Genomic DNA, 13,494 nt, shown 5'->3' with positions numbered 1-13,494 from the left:
GTGCATATGAGTGCTGATCAGTTAGTTTCAATTTAATAGTGAGTATATGTGGTGTTTGTTTTCCCATTCTTGCAATAGTTTGCTAAGGATGATGGTCTCCAGTTCCATCCAAATTGTTGCAAAAGGTATTAATTCATTCCTTTCAATGTCTGAACAGTACTCCATGGTATACATATACCACATTTTATTAATCCACTCATGAACTGATGGGCACTTGGATTGATTTCACATCTTTGTGATTGTGAATTGTGCTGCAATAAACATTTGAGCTCAAGTGTCTTTTTGATAACATGACATTTTTTGGTATGGGTGAATACCCAGTGGGATTGTTGGATCAAATGGCAAGTCTATTTTCAGTTCTTGGAGGAATCTCCACATTATTTTCTATAGATGTTTACTAGTTGGCAGTCCCACAAGCAGTATATAAGTGTTCCTTCTCTCCGCATCCATACCAGCATCCACTGTTTTTGGACTTTTTAATAAAAGCCATTTTGACAGGGGTAAGGTGGTATCTCACTGGGGTTTTCATTTACATTTCCCTGATGATTAGTGCTGTTGAGCATTTTTTCATGTGTTTATTGGCTGTTAGGTCTACCTTCTTTCTGTTCATGTCCTTTGCTCATCTTTTAATGTGGTTGTTCGATTTTTTTCTTGCTGATTTGCTTGAGTTCTTTGTAGAATCTGGTTATTAGTCCTTTATCAGATATATAGCATGCACATATTTTCTACCATTCTGTAGGTTGTCTATTCATTCTAATGATAGTTTCTTTGGCTGTGCAGAAGCTTTTTAATTTAATCAGTCCCATTTATTAATTTTTGTTGTTGCTGTGATTGCTTTGGGGTCTTCTTCATAAATTCTTTACCCTGGCTAATATCTAGAAGAGTTTTTCTAACATTTTTTTTCTAGAATTCTTGTTGTTGCATGTCTTAGGTTTAAGTCTGTACTCCTACTATAGGTACAAAAAGATTCTTGGGAACTGACTTTATAACACAAACATCAACCAATGATAGGGGGAACAACTCTATAGCTCATCATAGAGTCTTCCAACTCAGGCAAACAGGGTGCATGTGGCTGATTCATACTCAAAAGTACCATGCACCATCTCAGAAATTAACCTGTAGGACCCAATATAATTTACACTGCTGGAAAGAGGTGAAAACAGCAGGACAGAGGCAACCTGAGAGGATCATCAAACCTGCTTAAACACTCCATAAGCAACTTGGCACCAGTACTCTTTTCCCTAATATGGTCAGAGATCTATCTTTGGGGACCCAGGGAGAGGTCCATAAACCAGCCCTACTACCCCCAGAACTCAATTGAGAGGCCAGATGAGAAGACATCAATGAAAGAACTCTGGAAGTGTGAAGAATCACTGTGAAAGAACATCCTCAAAAGGAAACAATGACTCTTTACCCATGGATACCAACCAAAATGAAAATATTGAAATAATAGATAAAGAATTCCAAAAATGCATTATAAGGAAGCTCAGTGAAATACAAGAGAAATGGAAAACCATCATAAAGAAACTACAAAAACAATACAGGATATGAATGAAAAATTCACTAAAGAAATCAATTTATTAAAACAATCAAATAGAACTTTGGGAAATGAAAAATTCATTCAAAGAAATGCAAAACACAGTGGACAGTTTAAAGAACAGACTAGACCAGGCAGAAGAAAGAATCTCAGAGCTTGAAGACAACACCTTAAAGTTAAACAAGTCAGTCAAAGATAAAGAACAGAGATTAATATTATTCCTCAGAAATTCTAATATTTTGCCTTAAGCTCCATTTTATCCAAAAAATTTTTTGCTTCATCAGATTTCATTAATTTATTACTGTTTGATGGATGGATAGATATTGATTTGTTGGTATTTCCACTGATGTATTTTATTTATTTTGGAAATTTTCTTTGTTTTTGTTTACTACTCTCTGTTGTAAGCAATCTTTAGGCAAATTTTATGTTTGTCCAATCTGAGAATGTTTTCTTCAGTAAGTGACTGAATTGTTACATTTGTCATTATTTCTTTTATTTTCAGAGTTCTTGTCATATTCTGATTTATGCTTTCTATTTACCACTCCCTCCTTTTTTTTTTTTTTTGACCTTTTTCTTATTTTCTGAATTTTCTTGGATTTTTTTCTATATATTTCCTTCTGCTTTCTACATTCCTCATTATAAACTATAGAATATGATACTCAGTATTTATGCTTTAAAATCCTACATACATAACTGTAAATTTTTGTTATGTTATGAAAAGTAATTTACTACTTTTTAAATCACCACACACACAATTTAGATATCAAGCTTTAACTTTCAGGGAAAAATCTGTTTCATGTCCACCTCCATCTTGTCACTTTAAAAAATAACTTAAATTTATTTTTAATAATTAAAAATTTTAATAATATAATCTTTAAATTAAAAATATAACTGTGCCCATCTTGCCATTTTTGACTACAGCTTTAGCTTTAATATTTAAAAAAGTTTCTTAATACTAGATACCTTCGTGGTTTTTGGAATTTTATTTTTGAAGCCTCATTATACATGAGGATATTTTCTCTTGTTCTATCATTTCCTTCTTTCTCTAAATCTCCCTCTCTTCCTCCCTCCTTTTCCTATAAGGCTTTTGATGTTCTCTCCAAGTCCCAGTTCAGAATCAAATCTTTCAAAGGCATTTTTTTTTAAATGGTAGTTTTAGATGATATTGCAGATATTGCAGATCCAGTCACAAATCAAGTTGGTAGCTTGACTTAGTTCTGTTCATAAAGCTGAGTCCTTATCTTCCATGGGCCCCTGGTTATAGTTCAAAGCAGAGAATTGGTTTTAGTATCCTTCCAGGAAAAGGAATACTTCTTGCTTCCTGGATTTAACTAGTGAGCAAGTGTGCCCTAGGGAGCACCTTTAGCCCTTATGGACAAGTACAAGCCAGATTTCCAGCTGCCATGGACTGGCTTCAGACAGTCAGGCCATCAGCTCAATGGCTTTAGCTTTAACTGATTCTTGTCTCTTTTACATCTGTTCAATTCCTCTCTTTATTTGGACCCAATTTTGCCTTTTTCATGTTATATTAATTCATAATAATTACTAGTTATGCTGACATAATAATAACTAGCTATAGTAGTTATCCTTGAGAGTTTAACTTTTCTCTTTGGATCTTGGATACTTTCTTAGTTCCTAAGTTTGTAAACATTATTTAGTAAATACCAAAGATTTACTCTGTGGCCCTAAAACTAGCTTTTAAGGCTAACATGTTCTTCTTGGTTTTGGTAAGCAGAAAGGATTTGTTGATTCTGTAATTCTGGCCTCTCAGAAAATATCAGGAGTCCTTTGACAAGCATTTCCAAAGAGACCAGGCTATTACCTCTCCTGTTATTTTTACTGAAATTTCTTCAATTGCTTAAAGTCTTTTGAAAAGGGTAATAAAAATATTTTGCATGTCAAAGACTTATCATTTTATACATTTATTTTTCTCCCAGAATGATTGGACTGAAATTTGCTAGCAGTGAAAATTTAATGGCCAATTATTCTGAGCAATTATCTTTTATTTTCTTTCCTGGACAGACTCTACAAGTTAGTGTGTCAAGAATAGTGATTTGTTTCTGTTTATTTATTTTTCTTTTGTGGAAGACTTTCTTTTTTCACTCTTTTGTTCACTGAAGCTCTAATATTTAAATGTAAGTTAATAGTTTGATTTACATGAGAGTTTTTGTTTCGTTCTGTTTTTGCCATATGTAGTAATACTGTTTATTCATTGCTGTTAAAATTCAGGCTACTTAGGAAAGTTACTGAAAGAATATATTGGCACACAGGACCCCTGTATGCAGATTGGTTAGTTAAAGGAACTAAATAAAACCTAGCTGAGAACATGATCTGAAGGAATTAGACACAGGGTTGGGGAGTTTGGATTTAGGCTTTGAACAAGGTACAAAGAGAATTCTCTCCTGTTAGAGTGCAATTATGGGAGTAAGAAATTTCATAGAGCTTGCATTTGTTGTAGTCAGGGAGTCTAAGAGAGCAATGATAAAAAGGGAGAAGAAAAGCACCCAGGTCCATCTGGGTACAGTGAAGAGGTAATTTTATAAAATACTAATTCCCCATATTATTGTACTAACACAAAAGCAATGAACAGGAAAATGGACAAACTTTGCTGAGGATGCTACTCGGTTTGGGCATCTTGTGAGATCTATTGTCTCAGATTTGTAGGGTGCTGTCTCTGTCAGAACCAAAAATATTTTATTATGCTAGAGAAAATGAAAAAAGACTATTGTTAAACTTTTTAAAACTATGAAATAAAGCTCATATACAGAATAGGACATAAAATGAATTTACATTTTAACAAATAATTATAGTGGTCAAGAAAAATAACCTTTCTGACATCCCATAAGCCCTCTACTCACAGTAAGTACCCTCTCCTCTACTATAGAGCTAATCACTATATTGAATTTGCTTTGCTTTGTAGTTTTGATAGATATGCAATCTAAAAAAACATAGCTTGGTTTTGCTTTTTAAAAACTATATAAAAGCAAAACATATTTAAATCAGTTATCTTCTGTTATACATTGCTTCTTTCATGCAATATTGCTTGTAAGATTTGAGAAAGACATAGCATTATGTTTATTATTCACCAGGTTTCATTACTGGGACTTCAAACCAAAGTGTCTGGTTGAAAAGCCAAAGTATCACCTAAGGCATCAATTTATGAAAAGAATTTTTTTGGAGGGTAAAAGATCTCTGCATTACACATATCTCATTTTTATAAACTGTTGTTATTGCCACTGTGAAGTTTAACGTGATGGCAGAATTCATATTCATGAATACAGTGGGGTTAGCTTGTCTCCCATATGGCAACGTAATGGGCTTTCAGTTCCAGGACGAGGGTTAAAATTTTTTTAGATTCCAAAGAAGTTTCCTCATTTACCTCTCTTCCTTTCTGCTGTTTCATTTGTATATGCACTTGCTTGAATAAGGTACCACGATTTGGATGGAGATACCCAATGTCAGATTCATCAAGAGTCTCTTCAGTAGCTATTACAAGACATAAAAAATTTTGTATATGTGATGCTTATGTATGCAACTTGAGTTTCCTCTGACCTCTCCAGCATATGAATATTAAGGCATCATAGTATTAGTAATAATTTAATTCATCTGACACTCATATGTCTTCATGCAAGACTTCTGTCCACCATAGGATTGTCTCCATATCTTTTGTATTTCTGGGAAATATTCTGTAGTATTTTCCAAGCATTCTCACATCTTCACAAACATTTCTGCTGAGAAATAGCAACTTTCCATTATCTCCTGCCTAACAGTCACTCACTGCTGCTTTACTCACTGGATGGCAATGTCGTATCACAATCTGAGGCAGTATGTTCCTTAGGATTATAAACTCTATAGTGTTCTATTGCAAAGTGAATTCTAGCCTCCTGTCACTTTACCTAGTAATTAGTCAAAAACCATGAACACTATCTTATGGCTTCTTTAACGTTTTACAGAATATTTAGTGAATCGGCTCTTTCAATTTTTATTTAGAGATTCCCTATGCTTTATAGGCCTGAATCTAGTAGGAGCTATTCTATTTTGAAAGAAAAATAATAGTGCCCAAAACAAAGCTGTACTCAGAATTGACTCTCTTCTCTGATGACAAAAACTTGCTTATTTAGTCAAACAAGGTGTGTTCTTTCCTGAGCCTTAGTGATTTCTCAGAAGACTCCATCTTCAAAGCAGTTTAACAAATGCTCTAGAAATGTCTGACCCCAGTGAATGAAAGATAAGCTTAAGGTGGATGTCCAGTGTTCAAATATTTGCTTGTGAGTCCACTATTGAAATTCAGGAGAGATTCTATAGTATAGTTGCCATGGCTACCAGCAATGTCTTCCATTTATTTTCCTCCCTGTTTGTGTGAGGTCAATTCTAGCTGTATTGAAATAATGGTAAAAATTAAGGTGTGAAGTAGACTAAGGGGTCTACTCTACTGGCATAATACATAGTTTGATAGGCCAAGTAGTCAATATCAATAAACATATTCTGTTTTCACAACTATACTGACCCAGTAATATTGGAATTAGAAATTTTGCTATGTTATTCTTATCCAAATTTTGCTAACAGCCATATATTTTGGAGAAGTACAGTACAGTGGAAATGAAAGTGGGGTTTGGAGTGCAGAAACTTAATTTTGAGTCCCAGCTCTGCCATTACCTCTCTGTGACACTGTGGGCTCCTTATTTCTATTCTCCTGGTCTAAGTTCCTAGTCACCAAGAAATGGAAGTTTGGTATAAGTGGATAGTTGAAGTATTATATATTCCTCACATTCTGTGAAAACTTTTATTTCATATGCTGAGCCATTCTACTGAAAATTATACTTAGATCAGTCAGTTAAAGTAGAATGAAAAAATTCTTTGCTTTTTAATAACCATTAATGTACCTGATCAACATAAAACATAGTGGGTTTTGCCCGGAAAAGTTTAACTTTTGAAATCATATGGTATATGTTGAAGGACATTGAAAATTAGTGCAATATAATTTAATTCAGTGATACAAGCAACATGAATTTCATAACATATTAAAAAGTGACTTTTTCAAATCAGATACAAAGCTGAAATTCAAATCAATTTTTTTCATAAGCATTTTCTTAAGTTAACAACTTTGCATTGCCATGGAGGAATCATGAAAGAACATGAAATAAACAATGGGAGGAGAGAAGCATTCTTTAACTTTATTAACTATAAATAGACTTCTGTTTATTAAAACTTCCCTTCAATTTGATATGGAATAAGTGTCTTTTAAAAATGATTCTTTCAAACAAATCTTTTAGAATTTTTAATTATCATCTTGGAATTAATATCTGTAACACTGAGTTTTTCTAACACCCAGATGTCCTTAGGAGTTGACTGACATAAACCTAATCATTTTCAGTTATGTAATTCTACATCACTGGTCCAATTGCTCCTGCTCTGGCAAAATAAGTACCTCACCTAGATGACAAAGAACAGTTTATTTCTGATTTCCTGAAGTAACCAACTCATTGCAATTCTCTGGAACATCAGTCCCAACCTTTTTGGCACCAGGGACCAATTTCATGGAAAAGAATTTTTTACGGACAGGGGCCTCTGCTGGGCGGAGCTCAGGCGGTGATGTGAGCGATGGGGAGCAGCTGTGCAGATAAAGCTTCAGGCTTCCCTCACTAGTCTGGCTCTCACATCCTACTGTGCGCCACTCCCCCCCAATTCCTAAGTTTCAGGGGCAGAGGGGAGAGGAGGGCGAAGCTCTGTGGCCTGGTCTCGGTCCATGGATAGGGGATTGGGGATCACAGCTCTAGAAGATTCAAATAAAATGCTACTGTGTCTAACAGTGATTATTTTAAATTTGGCTTGAAATAGCCAAATTAAGTGAAATGGAATAGCATAATTGCTAACTAAATTTCAACTCATATTTATTGGCTCTGAAATCATTAAGGGTAATTATGATAAACACTGTCACAATACAGGTGCATGTGGAAAATATTAGCTTTTTATTGCAACCTTGTAATCATTTATTATCTGATACATAGTTATATTAAGAAAGAAGAACATATTTGTTTCATGCTTCCTTAAAAAACCGATTTCTGAATTTAGGGCAATGAATCTTTTGCATACTAAGTCATTATAATTCCACATTTCCCAGCAAGATTATCCATTAACTCAAAAATATTAATTTAGGGTAATGACTTTTTTTGCAAGATTCTTATTCTAAATTCCAAAACTTAGGAAGACATTCAATAATCAGCATATCAGACTAACTCATTTTCAGATATGAAAATAGAAGGACCAAGGAAAAAGTGAATTCCCACACCTAAGTTTTGAGGTTTTCAGACTTAATAAAAATATATCTAAACTTAAAAGAAGTATACAGTTGAGTTAGTCCTAGTTTAGATGATCTGGTTTTTAGATAAGATTATTCTGATGTATGTTCCCCAGCCAGGCAATTTATTTGACATTGGTTTATCATCTCATGGACTATTCTCTTTCCATTATGCCTGAGCCTTCTCTTCTGTTCCTGAAGCTATATGATTTAGTGCATGAAATTTAGATTCATCTTAGATTGTGTCACTTACTAGCTGTGTGGTTTTGATCAAGCTACTTAATTTCTCTGGGCTTCAGTTTCCTCTTTTGCACAATGGAAATGATTGATTTGAATAGATTAATTAAATTTAATATACAATTGGAAACGACAACCAATCCTGCCAGGAGAAAGGCGGAACAAACTAGTGAGCTTATAAAGGGCGGCATGTGCTCAGACATCAGTGTTTTTCTCCACTTGTGGAGACTGACCCATTCCACTCTCTATGCAAAGTATTTTCACTCTATGTAGCTTCCTTCTTTACTTTGATTCTTTCTTCTATGTGATAAACTGTTTGTATAAAATTGCTCTGATTGTGATCACTCCGCCATTGGCACCACTCAGTAACAGTCCTCATTCTTGACACTGAGAACCAGGGGACCAGGGAACATCCACACAGATGAACTTAACAGTTCTGTCACATCATAAACATTTATAACTTATGTCCAAAGTTACAATAGTGTGCTATTTCATTAACAAAAAATCTGAGATGTGACATTATTATTAATATGTAATACGCTCTGTGTTGGAATGGAGGAGAGAACGTCTATTGTGTGCCAGATGCTATGTTAAATACGTTATATGCTGTAATTCATGACTATTTTATGGGAATTCTAAGGCCTACATAACTTGATTGAGGTAAGAATTATAAAATGAGTACATTACTTATTGATCCTATTATGATAAAACTCACTGTAAACACATCCTAGGGTTCTAAAATAAACTGAAAGAGTCAAATAAAGGATAGGAACTAGGATGGTTAATTTTATGTTTCCACTTAATTGGGCCATGGGGTACCCACAAATTTGGTCAAACACTATTCTGGGTATGTTCTTGACAGTATGTCTGGATGAGATTACCAGTTGGATCATTAGGCTGAGTCAAGCAGATTTTCTCCATAATATGAGTGGGCCTCATTCAATCATTTGAAGGTCAGGAGAAAACAAAATGTTGACCATCCCTCAAATAAGAGGAAACCGCCTTTGCCTGACTGCCTTTGAGCCGGGGGATCTTTTCCACCCCCCTGTCTTCAGATCATCTTGGGTCTTGAGTTTGTTGTCATTTGGACTAAAACTACACCACAGACCCTCCTGGGTCTCTAGCTTGCCAACTCAAGATCTTGGGATGTGTCAGCCTCCATAATTCCAGTCTTAGTCTGTGTGGCTACAACAACATAACTGAGACTGGGTAATTTATAAACAAAAGAAATTTATTTGTCACTGTTCTGGAGGCTGGGAAGTCCAAGATCAAGGTGCCAACATTCAGTGTCTGGTGAGGGCCATTTTGCTGCATCCTTATATGAAAGAAGGGGTGAAAGGGACAAAAGGGAATAAATACGATGTCCTTGCATAGGGAAAGAGCAGAAGAGAGAGAACCTACTCCCTCAAGCACTTTTATAAAGGCCTTAATCCCATCCAAGTAAGCACTGCCCTCATGACCTAATCACCTCCTAAAGGCCCACCTCTTAATACATTGGTGATTGAGTTTCAATGTATGAATGTTGGGGAATACATTCAGACCGCAACAATTGTGTAAGCCAATTTCTTATAATAATACACATACTTCCTATTGGTTCTTATTTGTTCTGTTTCTCTGGAGACTGTGACTAATATAAGAACTTTAAAAAAATGTTGAAGGTAGCTTCTATGGATTTTAATCTGTTACCTAAAAAATTTTGGGAAGGAAAAAAAGTGGGAAATTGCTGCTGTCATTACCCTACCATACCAGCATTATTATATATAATTTTGGAATTAAATCAATGCTTAAGAATGGAGTCTGTGATTTTCAAGTGTTCTTATAACCATTTATTTAAATAGTCATATTTGATATATTTAATTATATATGTTAGTGTATATATAATTTATTTAAATAAACATTTTTCAATGTGCTATTCTCTGAGGTAAAATGTTTTTCCTGATATTTTTGTTCCTCTCCCAATGTACACTGTTTTGAACAGATCACAGCAAAGGACTGCTGCCAAAAAAAGAGTAATTTGTATTTTATAAGATCACATAAGAACTTCTTCTGCCACTACCTGTTGATTACAGCCTGAAGGGCTCACCCTTTCTTTTCTAAGGTGTTGCAACTAGTGGTTTTTGCCATTAATGAGGCTAAGTTCCACGGTGTGACTCATGCACAACTCCTACTGAGATAGAAGACCGACAGCTGCTTTCTTCATGATGCTGCTCCTTGGGTTTCCTGAGGAACTATCTAATCACTAGGGAATTATAAAATGCAGAGAAAGTTTGGTTCTTTTTGAATATTTTTATTTCAATAGGTGTATTGAATTTATTGCAATTACTGTTAAATTAAACCTGAGATATAAAACAGGCCATTTGTAGTAGTACCACATATTTTAAGCAAAGATATGAGAGATGCCAGTCTGCAATTGTATGAGTCAGAATGGCTAAACTATTCTGCAGTTACAAGTAACCTCTAAATCTTGGGGACTAAATAAAAACAAATACTAATTTCTTGCTCACACTACACGCCCATCACTGGCATTGGCAGAATGGAGGCCCTCATCTCTGTTTTCCTTATTCTGGGAAGAAGATTGATGAAACAATCAGCATCTGAAATGTTGCAAGTCACCAAGATAGAGAAAAGAAAGATCATTGATTTGTGTTCTGGTTCTTAATTCTCCCATCTAGAAGTAGTATGTTACACTTTCTGCTCACATTTCTTTGGCCATAGGAATATCCATTTTAGGCACAAAAACCTTGATTATAATTACCCTTTGAGATATTATAGTTTTGACATCTATTTTTAAAGTGCTTAAAAGGATCCTTTAATCTAATATTTTAATGATAAAAATACTAATTATTAATTGTTGAACAAAGAATCTATAAAGAGAACCTTAAACAGTTTACTGAACTAGTTAATTCTAATTGATATACGCATCAAGCTAAAATTAATGAACAGTTTATTCCTGGTTCAATTTCAAATCTTAGTGAAAACCAGTGAGGAATGGCTGATGGATGGCTTTTGATCTCTTCATTCTATGTTATATTCAGAATATTGCTTCCTTTACGCATAGCTGCTTCTTTACATGTTGAGTTGCTTACATTATCTTAAGGCTTTCGGTATTAATTCTAAATATTCCTTCATCTGAATCAGAATTAACTATGAAGCCTTAAACAACATCCTTTGCATGACTTGCATATCTCTGCTCATGGAAAAGAGCTTAACATTTTATTTTGTCCAATATACCCTGAGAAATGCTCAGTGTTGCCTTCTCTGTACTTAATTTGCTTTTCTTGTATTTCTCTTGATTACCTAGACTTCTCTTACTGTGTCTCCTCTATATTTGTTGGCTTTTTTTTTTTTAAGTGTAAGAAAGCAGTTTTCATCTTGTGAGCATGACCTCAAAAACACTCCACTTCTTTGGCTTGAAAATCCCCGACGCTGGGACAATTGCTAGGCTGCAATACGAAACACATCACCTGAATACAAAGAAGTTAAGTCCTGTTCATAAATGGTTCACTGACTGTGGTAGGTAAGCTCTGTTTATTCCAAAGCCAATGCTGTTGGTGTACTAAAATGAATTCTTTAATCTAGTTAGTCAATTTGCAAACATCATTGAGTATTAGAATTCTCTATGATACTTAGATCATTTTCCTGGGATCCTAGTCCTTGATAATTTTAATATTTTAGGCAAGATACCAGAAACTGTCTTTTAATGAAGTTACTTAAGATATTCCCATAATACCAATACCTTTCGTCTAGACAGATTATCCCGAAGATGTAATGTAATTATTGTGTGACTCCTGTTGTAAATGGAGAAACTAAAGCACAAACAAGTAGCAAAGCATAGAAATCAAGATCTTAAGAGTACAATAGAGGTAGATCTGAGTTATGAGTTATGTGATCATGGTTGAGCTATTTAACCCTGATAACTTCCAATTTCCTCATCTGTGAAAGTAAGAAGACCTTACAGGAAAATTGAAATATTAAGTTAGTTAATATATGTAAAATATTTAGCACATTATTAGCTACATAATTATTCAGTCATTTTGGTTTTTTGTTGTCTTTGACATTTTTGCCATTAGTCCTCATTTTTCTGGGTCAATTGGCCAAATCTTACCCCCTAAATTCAATAAATTATAGGAGAAAACTTCCATGAATATGATTGTTTCATATAATATCTTACGGTTCTTCTCTTGGGGTTCCATCAGTGGCTCTGTCTATTATAACTTATAGATGGTGTTGGTCCCACATCTAGATTCTCTGCATTGGGATGGTATGCCCATGTCTCAGCTGCTGTGTATTTTAGCTACCAACATTTCGCACCTTCATCCTTTTTGGGAGACTAGCCCTTTAGCTGGAGTGAGCCATCTTTCTTGGAATTGTCTAAAAGCTTAGGTCTTGTACCTGCTCCCTTCATGATATAAAGACAATGACTGACTGATGCTGGAATATAACACTCTAGCCTTCTTATCTCCAGGCAGGATGCAACTAATGCTCCGGAGCTATGCTTGGCATCAGTCTGAGGTTAAAAATTCTCCTGAAACCACATATTTGCTATATTCCTTCCCTTGCCCTATTCTTTATCCCTTACTCTCTTGTGGGTTTCCCCCAAGGACATCCCCTCAATAAATCACTTATCAGGCTCTGCTTCTTGGAAACCTGATTCAAGTCAATGCTCATAGTGTTTTCTTGGCCAGACAAGTTAAGGGACGGGAAGACAACCAAGAAGAATTCCACTGGATCCTATAACATGGCCTCTAAACAGTAATTACCTAGCATGTTTTCTGTCACATGGCAAAGGCTAGATCTGTGGTAGGGTGCCGCTTGTGTTGTCTTATCTGAACAAACAGGTGGTGTAACTTCTTGTAGTTATTTCATGGCTGCAAGGAGGTTCCACCATTTCTGGAGAAAAAAAAAAATTCAAAAGGAGATGGATCAGTGAAACAGAAAGTTACAAAGTTCCAGTCAGCAGATCTTACTGGCCTGGGAACTTCAAACATAAGAGAACTGCAAAAAGGCATTTTTGTTCATGGAGCCAATTACAAAAGATGCAGTATTTATAGTACTCATATATTTAATCAATTGTTTATAGAATTTATATGTTAGGTTTTTTTCAGTTAAATGTTTTATGTGGATGGGAAAGACACACGTGTGGTATTTTCTTCCAACAGAAGGGACCTAAACAACTTCTAGGCTATTGCAATTACTTTGATTTACAGGCGAAAAAAATTGAGACTTGTAGAATTTGAGTGATTTGTTTACACAAGGGTCAGGAGAATTGAGGAATTTGCTTATGTGATGTTTAAGTCACTGAATATTTTCTTGAATACAGATAGACTGCATTACTGAATTTTGTTTTGTCAGACAGTTGTTAGGAATCTGGAATGCATTCAAATAGACATTGTTACATAAAGTGATTAGTTTCTTGGCTTCT

General features: G+C 34.8%; 1 long non-coding RNA gene across 1 annotated transcript in view; it reads right to left on the bottom strand.

Moving 5' to 3' along the window:
- The window catches only part of LOC123649880, an 82,992-nt gene extending 70,038 nt beyond the window's left edge, over window positions 1–12,954 (bottom strand). Inside the window, exon 1 of the long non-coding RNA XR_006739173.1 lies at window positions 12,833–12,954. This is a non-coding gene — a long non-coding RNA (uncharacterized LOC123649880). The remainder of the gene's footprint in view (window positions 1–12,832) is intronic.
- Between the last annotated feature and the right edge of the window lie 540 nt (window positions 12,955–13,494).

The sequence above is a fragment of the Lemur catta genome, chromosome 14 (assembly GCF_020740605.2).
Source record: "Lemur catta isolate mLemCat1 chromosome 14, mLemCat1.pri, whole genome shotgun sequence".
Taxonomy (NCBI): domain Eukaryota; kingdom Metazoa; phylum Chordata; class Mammalia; order Primates; family Lemuridae; genus Lemur; species Lemur catta.
This window is presented reverse-complemented; position numbering and strand designations above follow the sequence as displayed.